Raw genomic sequence first — 16,685 nt, 5'->3', positions numbered from 1 at the left:
CTCGCCGAGAAAATCACTTTTGTTCCACAATGAATGCCTGGCAAAAAATAGTTAATTTTGAAGCAAGCCGTTCTGAAACCAATCGGCAAATTACTCAAAATGCTTAACTCGCCGGGAAAATCACTTTTTTCCACAATGAATGTCTGGCAAAAAATAGTAAATTTTGATGCAAGCCATTCTGAAACCAATCGGCAAATTACTCAAAACGCTTAACTCGCCGTGAAAATCACTTTTGTTCCACAATGAATGTCTGGCAAAAAATAGTTAATTTTGAAGCAAGCCATTCTGAAACCAATCGGCAAATTACTCAAAATGCTGAACGCGCCGAGAAAATCACTTTTTCTCAAATCTGAATGGCCGATAAAAAATACTTAATTTTGATGCAAGCCGTTCTGAAACCAATCGGCAAATAACTCAAAATGCTTAACTCGCCGAGAAAATCACTTTTGTTCCACAATGAGTGTCTGGCAAAATATAGTAAATTTCAATGCAAGCCACTCTGAAACCAATCGGCAAATTACTCAAAACGCTTAACTCGCCGAGAAAATCACTTTTGTTCCACAATGAATGTCTGGCAAAAAATACTTAATTTTGATGCAAGCCGTTCTGAAACCAATCGGCAAATTACTCAAAATGCTTAACTCGCAGGGAAAATGACTTTTTTCCACAATGAATGTCTGGCAAAAAATAGTTAATTTTGAAGCAAGCCGTTCTGAAACCAATCGGGAAATTACTCAAAATGCTTAACTCGCTGGGAAAATCACTTTTTTCCCACAATGAATGTCTGGCAAAAAATAGTAAATTTCAATGCAATCCATTCTGAAACTAATCGGCAAATTACGCAAAACGCTTAACTCGCCGAGAAAATCACTTTAGTTCCACAATGAATGTTGGCAAAAAAATAGTTAATTTTGAAGCTAGCCGTTCTGAAACCAATCGGCAAATTACTCAAAATGCTTAACGCACCGAGAAAATCAATTTTTCCCACAATGAATGTCTGGCAAAAAATAGTTAATTTTGATGCAAGCCATTCTGAAAACAATCGGCAAATTACTCAAAACGCTTAACTCGCCGGGAAAATCACTTTTGTTCCACAATGAATGTCTGGCAAAAAATAGTTAATTTTGAAGCTAGCCATTCTGAAACCAATCGGCAAATTACTCAAAATGCTTAACTCGCAGGGAAAATGACTTTTTTTCACAATGAATGTCTGGCAAAAAATAGTTAATTTTGAAGCAAGCCGTTCTGAAACCAATCGGGAAATTACTCAAAATGCTTAACTCGCTGGGAAAATCACTTTTTTCCCACAATGAATGTCTGGCAAAAATTGGTAAATTTCAATGCAAGCCATTCTGAAACTAATCGGCAAATTACGGAAAACGCTTAACTCGCCGAGAAAATCACTTTAGTTCCACAATGAATGTTGGCAAAAAAATAGTTAACTTTGAAGCAAGCCGTTCTGAAACCAATCGGGAAATTACTCAAAATGCTTAACCCACCGAGAAAATCAATTTTTCCCACAATGAATGTCTGGCAAAAAATAGTTAATTTTGAAGCTAGCCATTCTGAAATCAATCGGCAAATTACTCAAAATGCTGAACGCGCCGAGAAAATCACTTTTTTCCACAATGAATGTCTGGCAAAAAAATAGTCAATTTTGATGCAAGCCCTTCTGAAACCAATCGGCAAATTACTCAAAACGCTTAACTCGCCGAGAAAATCACTTTTGTTCCACAATGAATGCCTGGCAAAAAATAGTTAATTTTGAAGCAAGCCGTTCTGAAACCAATCGGCAAATTACTCAAAACGCTTAACTCCCCGGGAAAATCACTTTTTTCCACAATGAACGTCTGGCAAAAAAATAGTAAATTTTGATGCAAGCCGTTCTGAAACCAATCGGCAAATAACTCAAAATGCTTAACTCGCCGAGGAAATCACTTTTTTCCCACAATGAATGTCTGGCAAAAAATAGTAAATTTCAAAGCAAGCCGTTCTGAAACCATTCGGCAAATTACTCAAAACGCTTAACTCGCCGAGAAAATCACTTTTGTTCGACAGTGAATGTCTGGCAAAAAATAGTTAATATTGAAGCATGCCGTTCTGAAACCAATCGGAAATTTCTCAAAATGCTTAACGCGCGAGAAAATCACTTTTTTCCACAATGAATGTCTGGCAAAAAAATAGTCAATTTTGATGCAAGCCCTTCTGAAACCAATCGGCAAATTACTCAAAACGCTTAACTCGCCGAGAAAATCACTTTTGTTCCACAATGAATGCCTGGCAAAAAATAGTTAATTTTGAAGCTAGCCGTTCTGAAACCAATCGGCAAATTACTCAAAATGCTTAACTCGCCGGGAAAATCACTTTTTTCCACAATGAATGTCTGGCACAAAGTAGTAAATTTTGATGCAAGCCGTTCTGAAACAAATCGGGAAATTACTCAAAATGCTTAACTCGCTGGGAAAATCACTTTTTACCCACAATGAATGTCTGGCAAAAAATAGTCAATTTCAATGCAAGCCATTCTGAAACCTATCGGCATATAACTCAAAATGCTTAACTCGCCGGGAAAATCACTTTTTTTCCACAATGAACGTCTGGCAAAAAAATAGTAAATTTTGATGCAAGCCGTTCTGAAACCAATCGGCAAATAACTCAAAATGCTTAACTCGCCGAGGAAATCACTTTTTTCCCACAATGAATGTCTGGCAAAAAATAGTAAATTTCAAAGCAAGCCGTTCTGAAACCATTCGGCAAATTACTCAAAACGCTTAACTCGCCGAGAAAATCACTTTTGTTCGACAGTGAATGTCTGGCAAAAAATAGTTAATATTGAAGCATGCCGTTCTGAAACCAATCGGAAATTTCTCAAAATGCTTAACGCGCGAGAAAATCACTTTTTTCCACAATGAATGTCTGGCAAAAAAATAGTCAATTTTGATGCAAGCCCTTCTGAAACCAATCGGCAAATTACTCAAAACGCTTAACTCGCCGAGAAAATCACTTTTGTTCCACAATGAATGCCTGGCAAAAAATAGTTAATTTTGAAGCTAGCCGTTCTGAAACCAATCGGCAAATTACTCAAAATGCTTAACTCGCCGGGAAAATCACTTTTTTCCACAATGAATGTCTGGCACAAAGTAGTAAATTTTGATGCAAGCCGTTCTGAAACAAATCGGGAAATTACTCAAAATGCTTAACTCGCTGGGAAAATCACTTTTTACCCACAATGAATGTCTGGCAAAAAATAGTCAATTTCAATGCAAGCCATTCTGAAACCTATCGGCATATAACTCAAAATGCTTAACTCGCCGGGAAAATCACTTTTTTGCCACAATGAATGGCTGGCAAATTATAGTAAATTTCAATGCAAGCCACTCTGAAACCAATCGGCAAATTACTCAAAACGCTTAACTCGCCGAGAAAATCACTTTTGTTCCACAATGAATGTCTGGCAAAAAATACTTAATTTTGATGCAAGCCGTCTGAAACCAATCGGCAAATTACTCAAAATGCTTAACTCGCCGAGAAAATCACCTTTTTCCCACAATGAATGACTGGCAAAAAATAGTAAAATACAATGCAAGCCATTCTGAAACCAATCGGCAAATTACTCAAAACGCTTAACTCGCCGAGAAAATCACTTTTGTTCCACAATGAGTGTCTGGCAAAAAAGTTAATTTTGAAGCGATCCGTTCTGAAACCAATCGGCAAATTACTCAAAATGCTTAACTCGCCGGGAAAATCACTTTTTTCCCACAATGAATGTCTGGCAAGAAATAGTCAATTTTGATGCAAGCCCTTCTGAAACCAATCGGCAAATTACTCAAAACGCTTAACTCGCCGAGAAAATCACTTTTGTTCCACAATGAATGCCTGGCAAAAAATAGTTAATTTTGAAGCAAGCCGTTCTGAAACCAATCGGCAAATTACTCAAAATGCTTAACTCGCCGGGAAAATCACTTTTTTCCACAATGAATGTCTGGCAAAAAATAGTAAATTTTGATGCAAGCCATTCTGAAACCAATCGGCAAATTACTCAAAACGCTTAACTCGCCGTGAAAATCACTTTTGTTCCACAATGAATGTCTGGCAAAAAATAGTCAATTTCAATGCAAGCCATTCTGAAACCTATCGGCATATAACTCAAAATGCTTAACTCGCCGGGAAAATCACTTTTTTTCCACAATGAACGTCTGGCAAAAAAATAGTAAATTTTGATGCAAGCCGTTCTGAAACCAATCGGCAAATAACTCAAAATGCTTAACTCGCCGAGGAAATCACTTTTTTCCCACAATGAATGTCTGGCAAAAAATAGTAAATTTCAAAGCAAGCCGTTCTGAAACCATTCGGCAAATTACTCAAAACGCTTAACTCGCCGAGAAAATCACTTTTGTTCGACAGTGAATGTCTGGCAAAAAATAGTTAATATTGAAGCATGCCGTTCTGAAACCAATCGGAAATTTCTCAAAATGCTTAACGCGCGAGAAAATCACTTTTTTCCACAATGAATGTCTGGCAAAAAAATAGTCAATTTTGATGCAAGCCCTTCTGAAACCAATCGGCAAATTACTCAAAACGCTTAACTCGCCGAGAAAATCACTTTTGTTCCACAATGAATGCCTGGCAAAAAATAGTTAATTTTGAAGCTAGCCGTTCTGAAACCAATCGGCAAATTACTCAAAATGCTTAACTCGCCGGGAAAATCACTTTTTTCCACAATGAATGTCTGGCACAAAGTAGTAAATTTTGATGCAAGCCGTTCTGAAACAAATCGGGAAATTACTCAAAATGCTTAACTCGCTGGGAAAATCACTTTTTACCCACAATGAATGTCTGGCAAAAAATAGTCAATTTCAATGCAAGCCATTCTGAAACCTATCGGCATATAACTCAAAATGCTTAACTCGCCGGGAAAATCACTTTTTTGCCACAATGAATGGCTGGCAAATTATAGTAAATTTCAATGCAAGCCACTCTGAAACCAATCGGCAAATTACTCAAAACGCTTAACTCGCCGAGAAAATCACTTTTGTTCCACAATGAATGTCTGGCAAAAAATACTTAATTTTGATGCAAGCCGTCTGAAACCAATCGGCAAATTACTCAAAATGCTTAACTCGCCGAGAAAATCACCTTTTTCCCACAATGAATGACTGGCAAAAAATAGTAAAATACAATGCAAGCTATTCTGAAACCAATCGGCAAATTACTCAAAACGCTTAACTCGCCGAGAAAATCACTTTTGTTCCACAATGAGTGTCTGGCAAAAAAGTTAATTTTGAAGCGATCCGTTCTGAAACCAATCGGCAAATTACTCAAAATGCTTAACTCGCCGGGAAAATCACTTTTTTCCCACAATGAATGTCTGGCAAGAAATAGTCAATTTTGATGCAAGCCCTTCTGAAACCAATCGGCAAATTACTCAAAACGCTTAACTCGCCGAGAAAATCACTTTTGTTCCACAATGAATGCCTGGCAAAAAATAGTTAATTTTGAAGCAAGCCGTTCTGAAACCAATCGGCAAATTACTCAAAATGCTTAACTCGCCGGGAAAATCACTTTTTTCCACAATGAATGTCTGGCACAAAGTAGTAAATTTTGATGCAAGCCGTTCTGAAACAAATCGGGAAATTACTCAAAATGCTTAACTCGCTGGGAAAATCACTTTTTACCCACAATGAATGTCTGGCAAAAAATAGTCAATTTCAATGCAAGCCATTCTGAAACCTATCGGCATATAACTCAAAATGCTTAACTCGCCGGGAAAATCACTTTTTTTCCACAATGAACGTCTGGCAAAAAAATAGTAAATTTTGATGCAAGCCGTTCTGAAACCAATCGGCAAATAACTCAAAATGCTTAACTCGCCGAGGAAATCACTTTTTTCCCACAATGAATGTCTGGCAAAAAATAGTAAATTTCAAAGCAAGCCGTTCTGAAACCATTCGGCAAATTACTCAAAACGCTTAACTCGCCGAGAAAATCACTTTTGTTCGACAGTGAATGTCTGGCAAAAAATAGTTAATATTGAAGCATGCCGTTCTGAAACCAATCGGAAATTTCTCAAAATGCTTAACGCGCGAGAAAATCACTTTTTTCCACAATGAATGTCTGGCAAAAAAATAGTCAATTTTGATGCAAGCCCTTCTGAAACCAATCGGCAAATTACTCAAAACGCTTAACTCGCCGAGAAAATCACTTTTGTTCCACAATGAATGCCTGGCAAAAAATAGTTAATTTTGAAGCTAGCCGTTCTGAAACCAATCGGCAAATTACTCAAAATGCTTAACTCGCCGGGAAAATCACTTTTTTCCACAATGAATGTCTGGCACAAAGTAGTAAATTTTGATGCAAGCCGTTCTGAAACAAATCGGGAAATTACTCAAAATGCTTAACTCGCTGGGAAAATCACTTTTTACCCACAATGAATGTCTGGCAAAAAATAGTCAATTTCAATGCAAGCCATTCTGAAACCTATCGGCATATAACTCAAAATGCTTAACTCGCCGGGAAAATCACTTTTTTGCCACAATGAATGGCTGGCAAATTATAGTAAATTTCAATGCAAGCCACTCTGAAACCAATCGGCAAATTACTCAAAACGCTTAACTCGCCGAGAAAATCACTTTTGTTCCACAATGAATGTCTGGCAAAAAATACTTAATTTTGATGCAAGCCGTCTGAAACCAATCGGCAAATTACTCAAAATGCTTAACTCGCCGAGAAAATCACCTTTTTCCCACAATGAATGGCTGGCAAAAAATAGTAAAATACAATGCAAGCCATTCTGAAACCAATCGGCAAATTACTCAAAACGCTTAACTCGCCGAGAAAATCACTTTTGTTCCACAATGAGTGTCTGGCAAAAAAGTTAATTTTGAAGCGATCCGTTCTGAAACCAATCGGCAAATTACTCAAAATGCTTAACTCGCCGGGAAAATCACTTTTTTCCCACAATGAATGTCTGGCAAGAAATAGTCAATTTTGATGCAAGCCCTTCTGAAACCAATCGGCAAATTACTCAAAACGCTTAACTCGCCGAGAAAATCACTTTTGTTCCACAATGAATGCCTGGCAAAAAATAGTTAATTTTGAAGCAAGCCGTTCTGAAACCAATCGGCAAATTACTCAAAATGCTTAACTCGCCGGGAAAATCACTTTTTTCCACAATGAATGTCTGGCACAAAGTAGTAAATTTTGATGCAAGCCGTTCTGAAACAAATCGGGAAATTACTCAAAATGCTTAACTCGCTGGGAAAATCACTTTTTACCCACAATGAATGTCTGGCAAAAAATAGTCAATTTCAATGCAAGCCATTCTGAAACCTATCGGCATATAACTCAAAATGCTTAACTCGCCGGGAAAATCACTTTTTTTCCACAATGAACGTCTGGCAAAAAAATAGTAAATTTTGATGCAAGCCGTTCTGAAACCAATCGGCAAATAACTCAAAATGCTTAACTCGCCGAGGAAATCACTTTTTTCCCACAATGAATGTCTGGCAAAAAATAGTAAATTTCAAAGCAAGCCGTTCTGAAACCATTCGGCAAATTACTCAAAACGCTTAACTCGCCGAGAAAATCACTTTTGTTCGACAGTGAATGTCTGGCAAAAAATAGTTAATATTGAAGCATGCCGTTCTGAAACCAATCGGAAATTTCTCAAAATGCTTAACGCGCGAGAAAATCACTTTTTTCCACAATGAATGTCTGGCAAAAAAATAGTCAATTTTGATGCAAGCCCTTCTGAAACCAATCGGCAAATTACTCAAAACGCTTAACTCGCCGAGAAAATCACTTTTGTTCCACAATGAATGCCTGGCAAAAAATAGTTAATTTTGAAGCTAGCCGTTCTGAAACCAATCGGCAAATTACTCAAAATGCTTAACTCGCCGGGAAAATCACTTTTTTCCACAATGAATGTCTGGCACAAAGTAGTAAATTTTGATGCAAGCCGTTCTGAAACAAATCGGGAAATTACTCAAAATGCTTAACTCGCTGGGAAAATCACTTTTTACCCACAATGAATGTCTGGCAAAAAATAGTCAATTTCAATGCAAGCCATTCTGAAACCTATCGGCATATAACTCAAAATGCTTAACTCGCCGGGAAAATCACTTTTTTGCCACAATGAATGGCTGGCAAATTATAGTAAATTTCAATGCAAGCCACTCTGAAACCAATCGGCAAATTACTCAAAACGCTTAACTCGCCGAGAAAATCACTTTTGTTCCACAATGAATGTCTGGCAAAAAATACTTAATTTTGATGCAAGCCGTCTGAAACCAATCGGCAAATTACTCAAAATGCTTAACTCGCCGAGAAAATCACCTTTTTCCCACAATGAATGACTGGCAAAAAATAGTAAAATACAATGCAAGCCATTCTGAAACCAATCGGCAAATTACTCAAAACGCTTAACTCGCCGAGAAAATCACTTTTGTTCCACAATGAGTGTCTGGCAAAAAAGTTAATTTTGAAGCGATCCGTTCTGAAACCAATCGGCAAATTACTCAAAATGCTTAACTCGCCGGGAAAATCACTTTTTTCCCACAATGAATGTCTGGCAAGAAATAGTCAATTTTGATGCAAGCCCTTCTGAAACCAATCGGCAAATTACTCAAAACGCTTAACTCGCCGAGAAAATCACTTTTGTTCCACAATGAATGCCTGGCAAAAAATAGTTAATTTTGAAGCAAGCCGTTCTGAAACCAATCGGCAAATTACTCAAAATGCTTAACTCGCCGGGAAAATCACTTTTTTCCACAATGAATGTCTGGCAAAAAATAGTAAATTTTGATGCAAGCCATTCTGAAACCAATCGGCAAATTACTCAAAACGCTTAACTCGCCGTGAAAATCACTTTTGTTCCACAATGAATGTCTGGCAAAAAATAGTCAATTTCAATGCAAGCCATTCTGAAACCTATCGGCATATAACTCAAAATGCTTAACTCGCCGGGAAAATCACTTTTTTTCCACAATGAACGTCTGGCAAAAAAATAGTAAATTTTGATGCAAGCCGTTCTGAAACCAATCGGCAAATAACTCAAAATGCTTAACTCGCCGAGGAAATCACTTTTTTCCCACAATGAATGTCTGGCAAAAAATAGTAAATTTCAAAGCAAGCCGTTCTGAAACCATTCGGCAAATTACTCAAAACGCTTAACTCGCCGAGAAAATCACTTTTGTTCGACAGTGAATGTCTGGCAAAAAATAGTTAATATTGAAGCATGCCGTTCTGAAACCAATCGGAAATTTCTCAAAATGCTTAACGCGCGAGAAAATCACTTTTTTCCACAATGAATGTCTGGCAAAAAAATAGTCAATTTTGATGCAAGCCCTTCTGAAACCAATCGGCAAATTACTCAAAACGCTTAACTCGCCGAGAAAATCACTTTTGTTCCACAATGAATGCCTGGCAAAAAATAGTTAATTTTGAAGCTAGCCGTTCTGAAACCAATCGGCAAATTACTCAAAATGCTTAACTCGCCGGGAAAATCACTTTTTTCCACAATGAATGTCTGGCACAAAGTAGTAAATTTTGATGCAAGCCGTTCTGAAACAAATCGGGAAATTACTCAAAATGCTTAACTCGCTGGGAAAATCACTTTTTACCCACAATGAATGTCTGGCAAAAAATAGTCAATTTCAATGCAAGCCATTCTGAAACCTATCGGCATATAACTCAAAATGCTTAACTCGCCGGGAAAATCACTTTTTTGCCACAATGAATGGCTGGCAAATTATAGTAAATTTCAATGCAAGCCACTCTGAAACCAATCGGCAAATTACTCAAAACGCTTAACTCGCCGAGAAAATCACTTTTGTTCCACAATGAATGTCTGGCAAAAAATACTTAATTTTGATGCAAGCCGTCTGAAACCAATCGGCAAATTACTCAAAATGCTTAACTCGCCGAGAAAATCACCTTTTTCCCACAATGAATGACTGGCAAAAAATAGTAAAATACAATGCAAGCTATTCTGAAACCAATCGGCAAATTACTCAAAACGCTTAACTCGCCGAGAAAATCACTTTTGTTCCACAATGAGTGTCTGGCAAAAAAGTTAATTTTGAAGCGATCCGTTCTGAAACCAATCGGCAAATTACTCAAAATGCTTAACTCGCCGGGAAAATCACTTTTTTCCCACAATGAATGTCTGGCAAGAAATAGTCAATTTTGATGCAAGCCCTTCTGAAACCAATCGGCAAATTACTCAAAACGCTTAACTCGCCGAGAAAATCACTTTTGTTCCACAATGAATGCCTGGCAAAAAATAGTTAATTTTGAAGCAAGCCGTTCTGAAACCAATCGGCAAATTACTCAAAATGCTTAACTCGCCGGGAAAATCACTTTTTTCCACAATGAATGTCTGGCAAAAAATAGTAAATTTTGATGCAAGCCATTCTGAAACCAATCGGCAAATTACTCAAAACGCTTAACTCGCCGTGAAAATCACTTTTGTTCCACAATGAATGTCTGGCAAAAAATAGTTAATTTTGAAGCAAGCCATTCTGAAACCAATCGGCAAATTACTCAAAATGCTGAACGCGCCGAGAAAATCACTTTTTCTCAAATCTGAATGGCCGACAAAAAATACTTAATTTTGATGCAAGCCGTTCTGAAACCAATCGGCAAATAACTCAAAATGCTTAACTCGCCGAGAAAATCACTTTTGTTCCACAATGAGTGTCTGGCAAAATATAGTAAATTTCAATGCAAGCCACTCTGAAACCAATCGGCAAATTACTCAAAACGCTTAACTCGCCGAGAAAATCACTTTTGTTCCACAATGAATGTCTGGCAAAAAATACTTAATTTTGATGCAAGCCGTTCTGAAACCAATCGGCAAATTACTCAAAATGCTTAACTCGCAGGGAAAATGACTTTTTTCCACAATGAATGTCTGGCAAAAAATAGTTAATTTTGAAGCAAGCCGTTCTGAAACCAATCGGGAAATTACTCAAAATGCTTAACTCGCTGGGAAAATCACTTTTTTCCCACAATGAATGTCTGGCAAAAAATAGTAAATTTCAATGCAAGCCATTCTGAAACTAATCGGCAAATTACGCAAAACGCTTAACTCGCCGAGAAAATCACTTTAGTTCCACAATGAATGTTGGCAAAAAAATAGTTAATTTTGAAGCTAGCCGTTCTGAAACCAATCGGGAAATTACTCAAAATGCTTAACGCACCGAGAAAATCAATTTTTCCCACAATGAATGTCTGGCAAAAAATAGTTAATTTTGATGCAAGCCATTCTGAAAACAATCGGCAAATTACTCAAAACGCTTAACTCGCCGGGAAAATCACTTTTGTTCCACAATGAATGTCTGGCAAAAAATAGTTAATTTTGAAGCTAGCCATTCTGAAACCAATCGGCAAATTACTCAAAATGCTTAACTCGCAGGGAAAATGACTTTTTTCCACAATGAATGTCTGGCAAAAAATAGTTAATTTTGAAGCAAGCCGTTCTGAAACCAATCGGGAAATTACTCAAAATGCTTAACTCGCTGGGAAAATCACTTTTTTCCCACAATGAATGTCTGGCAAAAATTGGTAAATTTCAATGCAAGCCATTCTGAAACTAATCGGCAAATTACGCAAAACGCTTAACTCGCCGAGAAAATCACTTTAGTTCCACAATGAATGTTGGCAAAAAAATAGTTAACTTTGAAGCAAGCCGTTCTGAAACCAATCGGGAAATTACTCAAAATGCTTAACCCACCGAGAAAATCAATTTTTCCCACAATGAATGTCTGGCAAAAAATAGTTAATTTTGATGCAAGCCATTCTGAAAACAATCGGCAAATTACTCAAAACGCTTAACTCGCCGGGAAAATCACTTTTGTTCCACAATGAATGTCTGGCAAAAAATAGTTAATTTTGAAGCTAGCCATTCTGAAACCAATCGGCAAATTACTCAAAATGCTGAACGCGCCGAGAAAATCACTTTTTTCCACAATGAATGTCTGGCAAAAAAATAGTCAATTTTGATGCAAGCCCTTCTGAAACCAATCGGCAAATTACTCAAAACGCTTAACTCGCCGAGAAAATCACTTTTGTTCCACAATGAATGCCTGGCAAAAAATAGTTAATTTTGAAGCAAGCCGTTCTGAAACCAATCGGCAAATTACTCAAAACGCTTAACTCCCCGGGAAAATCACTTTTTTCCACAATGAACGTCTGGCAAAAAAATAGTAAATTTTGATGCAAGCCGTTCTGAAACCAATCGGCAAATTACTCAAAACGCTTAACTCGCCGAGAAAATCACTTTTGTTCCACAATGAATGCCTGGCAAAAAATAGTTAATTTTGAAGCTAGCCGTTCTGAAACCAATCGGCAAATTACTCAAAATGCTTAACTCGCCGGGAAAATCACTTTTTTCCACAATGAATGTCTGGCACAAAGTAGTAAATTTTGATGCAAGCCGTTCTGAAACAAATCGGGAAATTACTCAAAATGCTTAACTCGCTGGGAAAATCACTTTTTACCCACAATGAATGTCTGGCAAAAAATAGTCAATTTCAATGCAAGCCATTCTGAAACCTATCGGCATATAACTCAAAATGCTTAACTCGCCGGGAAAATCACTTTTTTGCCACAATGAATGGCTGGCAAATTATAGTAAATTTCAATGCAAGCCACTCTGAAACCAATCGGCAAATTACTCAAAACGCTTAACTCGCCGAGAAAATCACTTTTGTTCCACAATGAATGTCTGGCAAAAAATACTTAATTTTGATGCAAGCCGTCTGAAACCAATCGGCAAATTACTCAAAATGCTTAACTCGCCGAGAAAATCACCTTTTTCCCACAATGAATGACTGGCAAAAAGTAGTAAAATACAATGCAAGCCATTCTGAAACCAATCGGCAAATTACTCAAAACGCTTAACTCGCCGAGAAAATCACTTTTGTTCCACAATGAGTGTCTGGCAAAAAAGTTAATTTTGAAGCAAGCCGTTCTGAAACCAATCGGCAAATTACTCAAAATGCTTAACTCGCCGGGAAAATGACTTTTTTCCACAATGAATGTCTGGCAAAAAATAGTTAATTTTGTTGCAAGCCGTTCTGAAATCCATCGGCAAATAACTCAAAATGCTTAACTCGCCGAGAAAATCACTTTTTTTCCACAATGAATGTCTGGCAAAAAATAGTTAATTGTGATGCAAGCCGTTCTGAAACCAATCGGCAAATAACTCAAAATGCTTAACTCGCCGAGAAAATCACTTTTTTCCAAATGAATGTCTGGCAGAAAATAGTCAATTTTGATGCAAGCCGTTCTCAAACCAATCGGCAAATTACTCAAAATGCTTAACTCGCCGGGAAAATGACTTTTTTCCACAATGAATGTCTGGCAAAAAATAGTTAATTTTGATGCAAGCCGTTCTGAAATCCATCGGCATATAACTCAAAATGCTTAACTCGCCGAGAAAATCACTTTTTTTTCCACAATGAATGTCTGGCAAAAAATAGTTAATTGTGATGCAAGCCGTTCTGAAACCAATCGGCAAATAACTCAAAATGCTTCACTCGCCGAGAAAATCACTTTTATCACACAATGAATGTATGGCAAAAAATAATTAATTTTGATGCAAGCCGTTCTGAAACCAATCGGCAAATAACTCAAAATGCTTAACTCGCCGAGGAAATCACTTTTTTCCCACAATGAATGTCTGGCAAAAAATAGTAAATTTCAAAGCAAGCCGTTCTGAAACCAATCGGCAAATTACTCAAAATGCTTAACTCGCCGAGAAAATCACTTTTGTTCGACAGTGAATGTCTGGCAAAAAATAGTTAATATTGAAGCAAGCCGTTCTGAAACCAATCGGAAATTGCTCAAAATGCTTAACGCGCGAGAAAATCACTTTTTTCCACAATGAATGTCTGGCAAAAAATAGTTAATTTTGTTGCAAGCCGTTCTGAAATCCATCGGCAAATAACTCAAAATGCTTAACTCGCCGAGAAAATCACTTTTATCACACAATGAATGTCTGGCAGAAAATAGTCAATTTTGATGCAAGCCGTTCTGAAACCAATCGGCAAATTACTCAAAATGCTTAACTCGCCGGGAAAATGACTTTTTTCCACAATGAATGTCTGGCAAAAAATAGTTCATTTTGAAGCAAGCCGTTCTGAAACCAATCGGGAAATTACTCAAAATGCTTAACTCGCTGGGAAAGTCACTTTTTTCCCACAATGAATGTCTGGCAGAAAATAGTCAATTTTGATGCAAGCCGTTCTGAAACCAATCGGCAAATTACTCAAAATGCTTAACTCGCCGGGAAAATGACTTTTTTCCACAATGAATGTCTGGCAAAAAATAGTTCATTTTGAAGCAAGCCGTTCTGAAACCAATCGGGAAATTACTCAAAATGCTTAACTCGCTGGGAAAATCACTTTTTTCCCACAATGAATGTCTGGCAAAAAATAGTTAATTTTGATGCAAGCCATTCTGAAAACAATCGGCAAATTACTCAAAACGCTTAACTCGCCGTGAAAATCACTTTTGTTCCACAATGAATGTCTGGCAAAAAATAGTTAATTTTGAAGCAAGCCATTCTGAAACCAATCGGCAAATTACTCAAAATGCTGAATGCGCCGAGAAAATCACTTTTTCTCAAATCTGAATGTCCGACAAAAAATACTTAATTTTGATGCAAGCCGTTCTGAAACCAATCGGCAAATAACTCAAAATGCTTAACTCGCCGGGGAAATCACTTTTTTTCCACAATGAATGTCTGGCAAAATATAGTAAATTTCAATGCAAGCCACTCTGAAACCAATCGGCAAATTACTCAAAACGCTTAACTCGCCGAGAAAATCACTTTTGTTCCACAATGAATGTCTGGCAAAAAATACTTAACTTTGATGCAAGCCGTTCTGAAACCAATCGGCAAATTACTCAAAATGCTTAACTCGCAGGGAAAATGACTTTTTTCCCACAATGAATGTCTGGCAAAAAATAGTTAATTTTGAAGCAAGCCGTTCTGAAACCAATCGGGAAATTACTCAAAATGCTTAACTCGCTGGGAAAATCACTTTTTTCCCACAATGAATGTCTGGCAAAAAATAGTAAATTTCAATGCAAGCCATTCTGAAACTAATCGGCAAATTACGCAAAACGCTTAACTCGCCGAGAAAATCACTTTAGTTCCAGAATGAATGTTGGCAAAAAAATAGTTAATTTTGAAGCAAGCCGTTCTGAAACCAATCGGGAAATTACTCAAAATGCTTAACGCACCGAGAAAATCAATTTTTCCCACAATGAATGTCTGGCAAAAAATAGTTAATTTTGATGCAAGCCATTCTGAAAACAATCGGCAAATTACTCAAAACGCTTAACTCGCCGGGAAAATCACTTTTGTTCCACAATGAATGTCTGGCAAAAAATAGTTAATTTTGAAGCTGGCCATTCTGAAACCAATCGGCAAATTACTCAAAATGCTGAACGCGCCGAGAAAATCACTTTTTCTCAAATCTGAATGTCCGACAAAAAATACTTAATTTTGATGCAAGCCGTTCTGAAACCAATCGGCAAATAACTCAAAATGCTTAACTCGCCGGGGAAATCACTTTTTTTCCACAATGAATGTCTGGCAAAATATAGTAAATTTCAATGCAAGCCACTCTGAAACCAATCGGCAAATTACTCAAAACGCTTAACTCGCCGAGAAAATCACTTTTGTTCCACAATGAATGTCTGGCAAAAAAATAGTAAATTTTGATGCAAGCCGTTCTGAAACCAATCGGCAAATTACTCAAAATGCTTAACTCGCCGGGAAAATCACTTTTTTCCCACAATGAATGTCTGGCAAAAAATAGTCAATTTTGATGCAAGCCCTTCTGAAACCAATCGGCAAATTACTCAAAACGCTTAACTCGCCGAGAAAATCACTTTTGTTCCACAATGAATGCCTGGCAAAAAATAGTTAATTTTGAATCAAGCCGTTCTGAAACCAATCGGCAAATTACTCAAAATGCTTAACTCGCCGGGAAAATCACTTTTTTCCACAATGAATGTCTGGCAAAAAATAGTAAATTTTGATGCAAGCCGTTCTGAAACCAATCGGGAAATTACTCAAAAACTCGCTGGGAAAAACACTTTTTTCCCAGAATGAATGTCTGGCAAAAAATAGTTAATTTTGATGCAAGCCGTTCTGAAACCAATCGGCAAATAACTCAAAATGCTTAACTCGCCGGGAAAATCACTTTTTTTCCACAATGAATGTCTGGCAAAATATAGTAAATTTTGATGCAAGCCGTCTGAAACCAATCGGCAAATTACTCAAAATGCTTAACTCGCCGAGAAAATCACTTTTGTTCCACAATGAGTGTCTGGCAAAAAAGTTAATTTTGAAGCAAGCCGTTCTGAAACCAATCGGCAAATTACTCAAAATGCTTAACTCGCCGGGAAAATGACTTTTTTCCACAATGAATGTCTGGCAAAAAATAGTTAATTTTGTTGCAAGCCTTTCTGAAATCCATCGGCAAATAACTCAAAATGCTTAACTCGCCGAGAAAATCACTTTATTTCCACAATGAATGTCTGGCAAAAAATAGTTAATTGTGATGCAAGCCATTCTGAAACCAATCGGCAAATTACTCAAAATGCTTAACTCGCCGAGAAAATCACTTTTATCACACAATGAATGTCTGGCAGAAAATAGTCAATTT

This window comes from Scyliorhinus torazame, unplaced genomic scaffold (assembly GCF_047496885.1).
Source record: "Scyliorhinus torazame isolate Kashiwa2021f unplaced genomic scaffold, sScyTor2.1 scaffold_51, whole genome shotgun sequence".
In the NCBI taxonomy this organism is placed as follows: Eukaryota; Metazoa; Chordata; class Chondrichthyes; order Carcharhiniformes; family Scyliorhinidae; genus Scyliorhinus; species Scyliorhinus torazame.
This window is presented reverse-complemented; position numbering follows the sequence as displayed.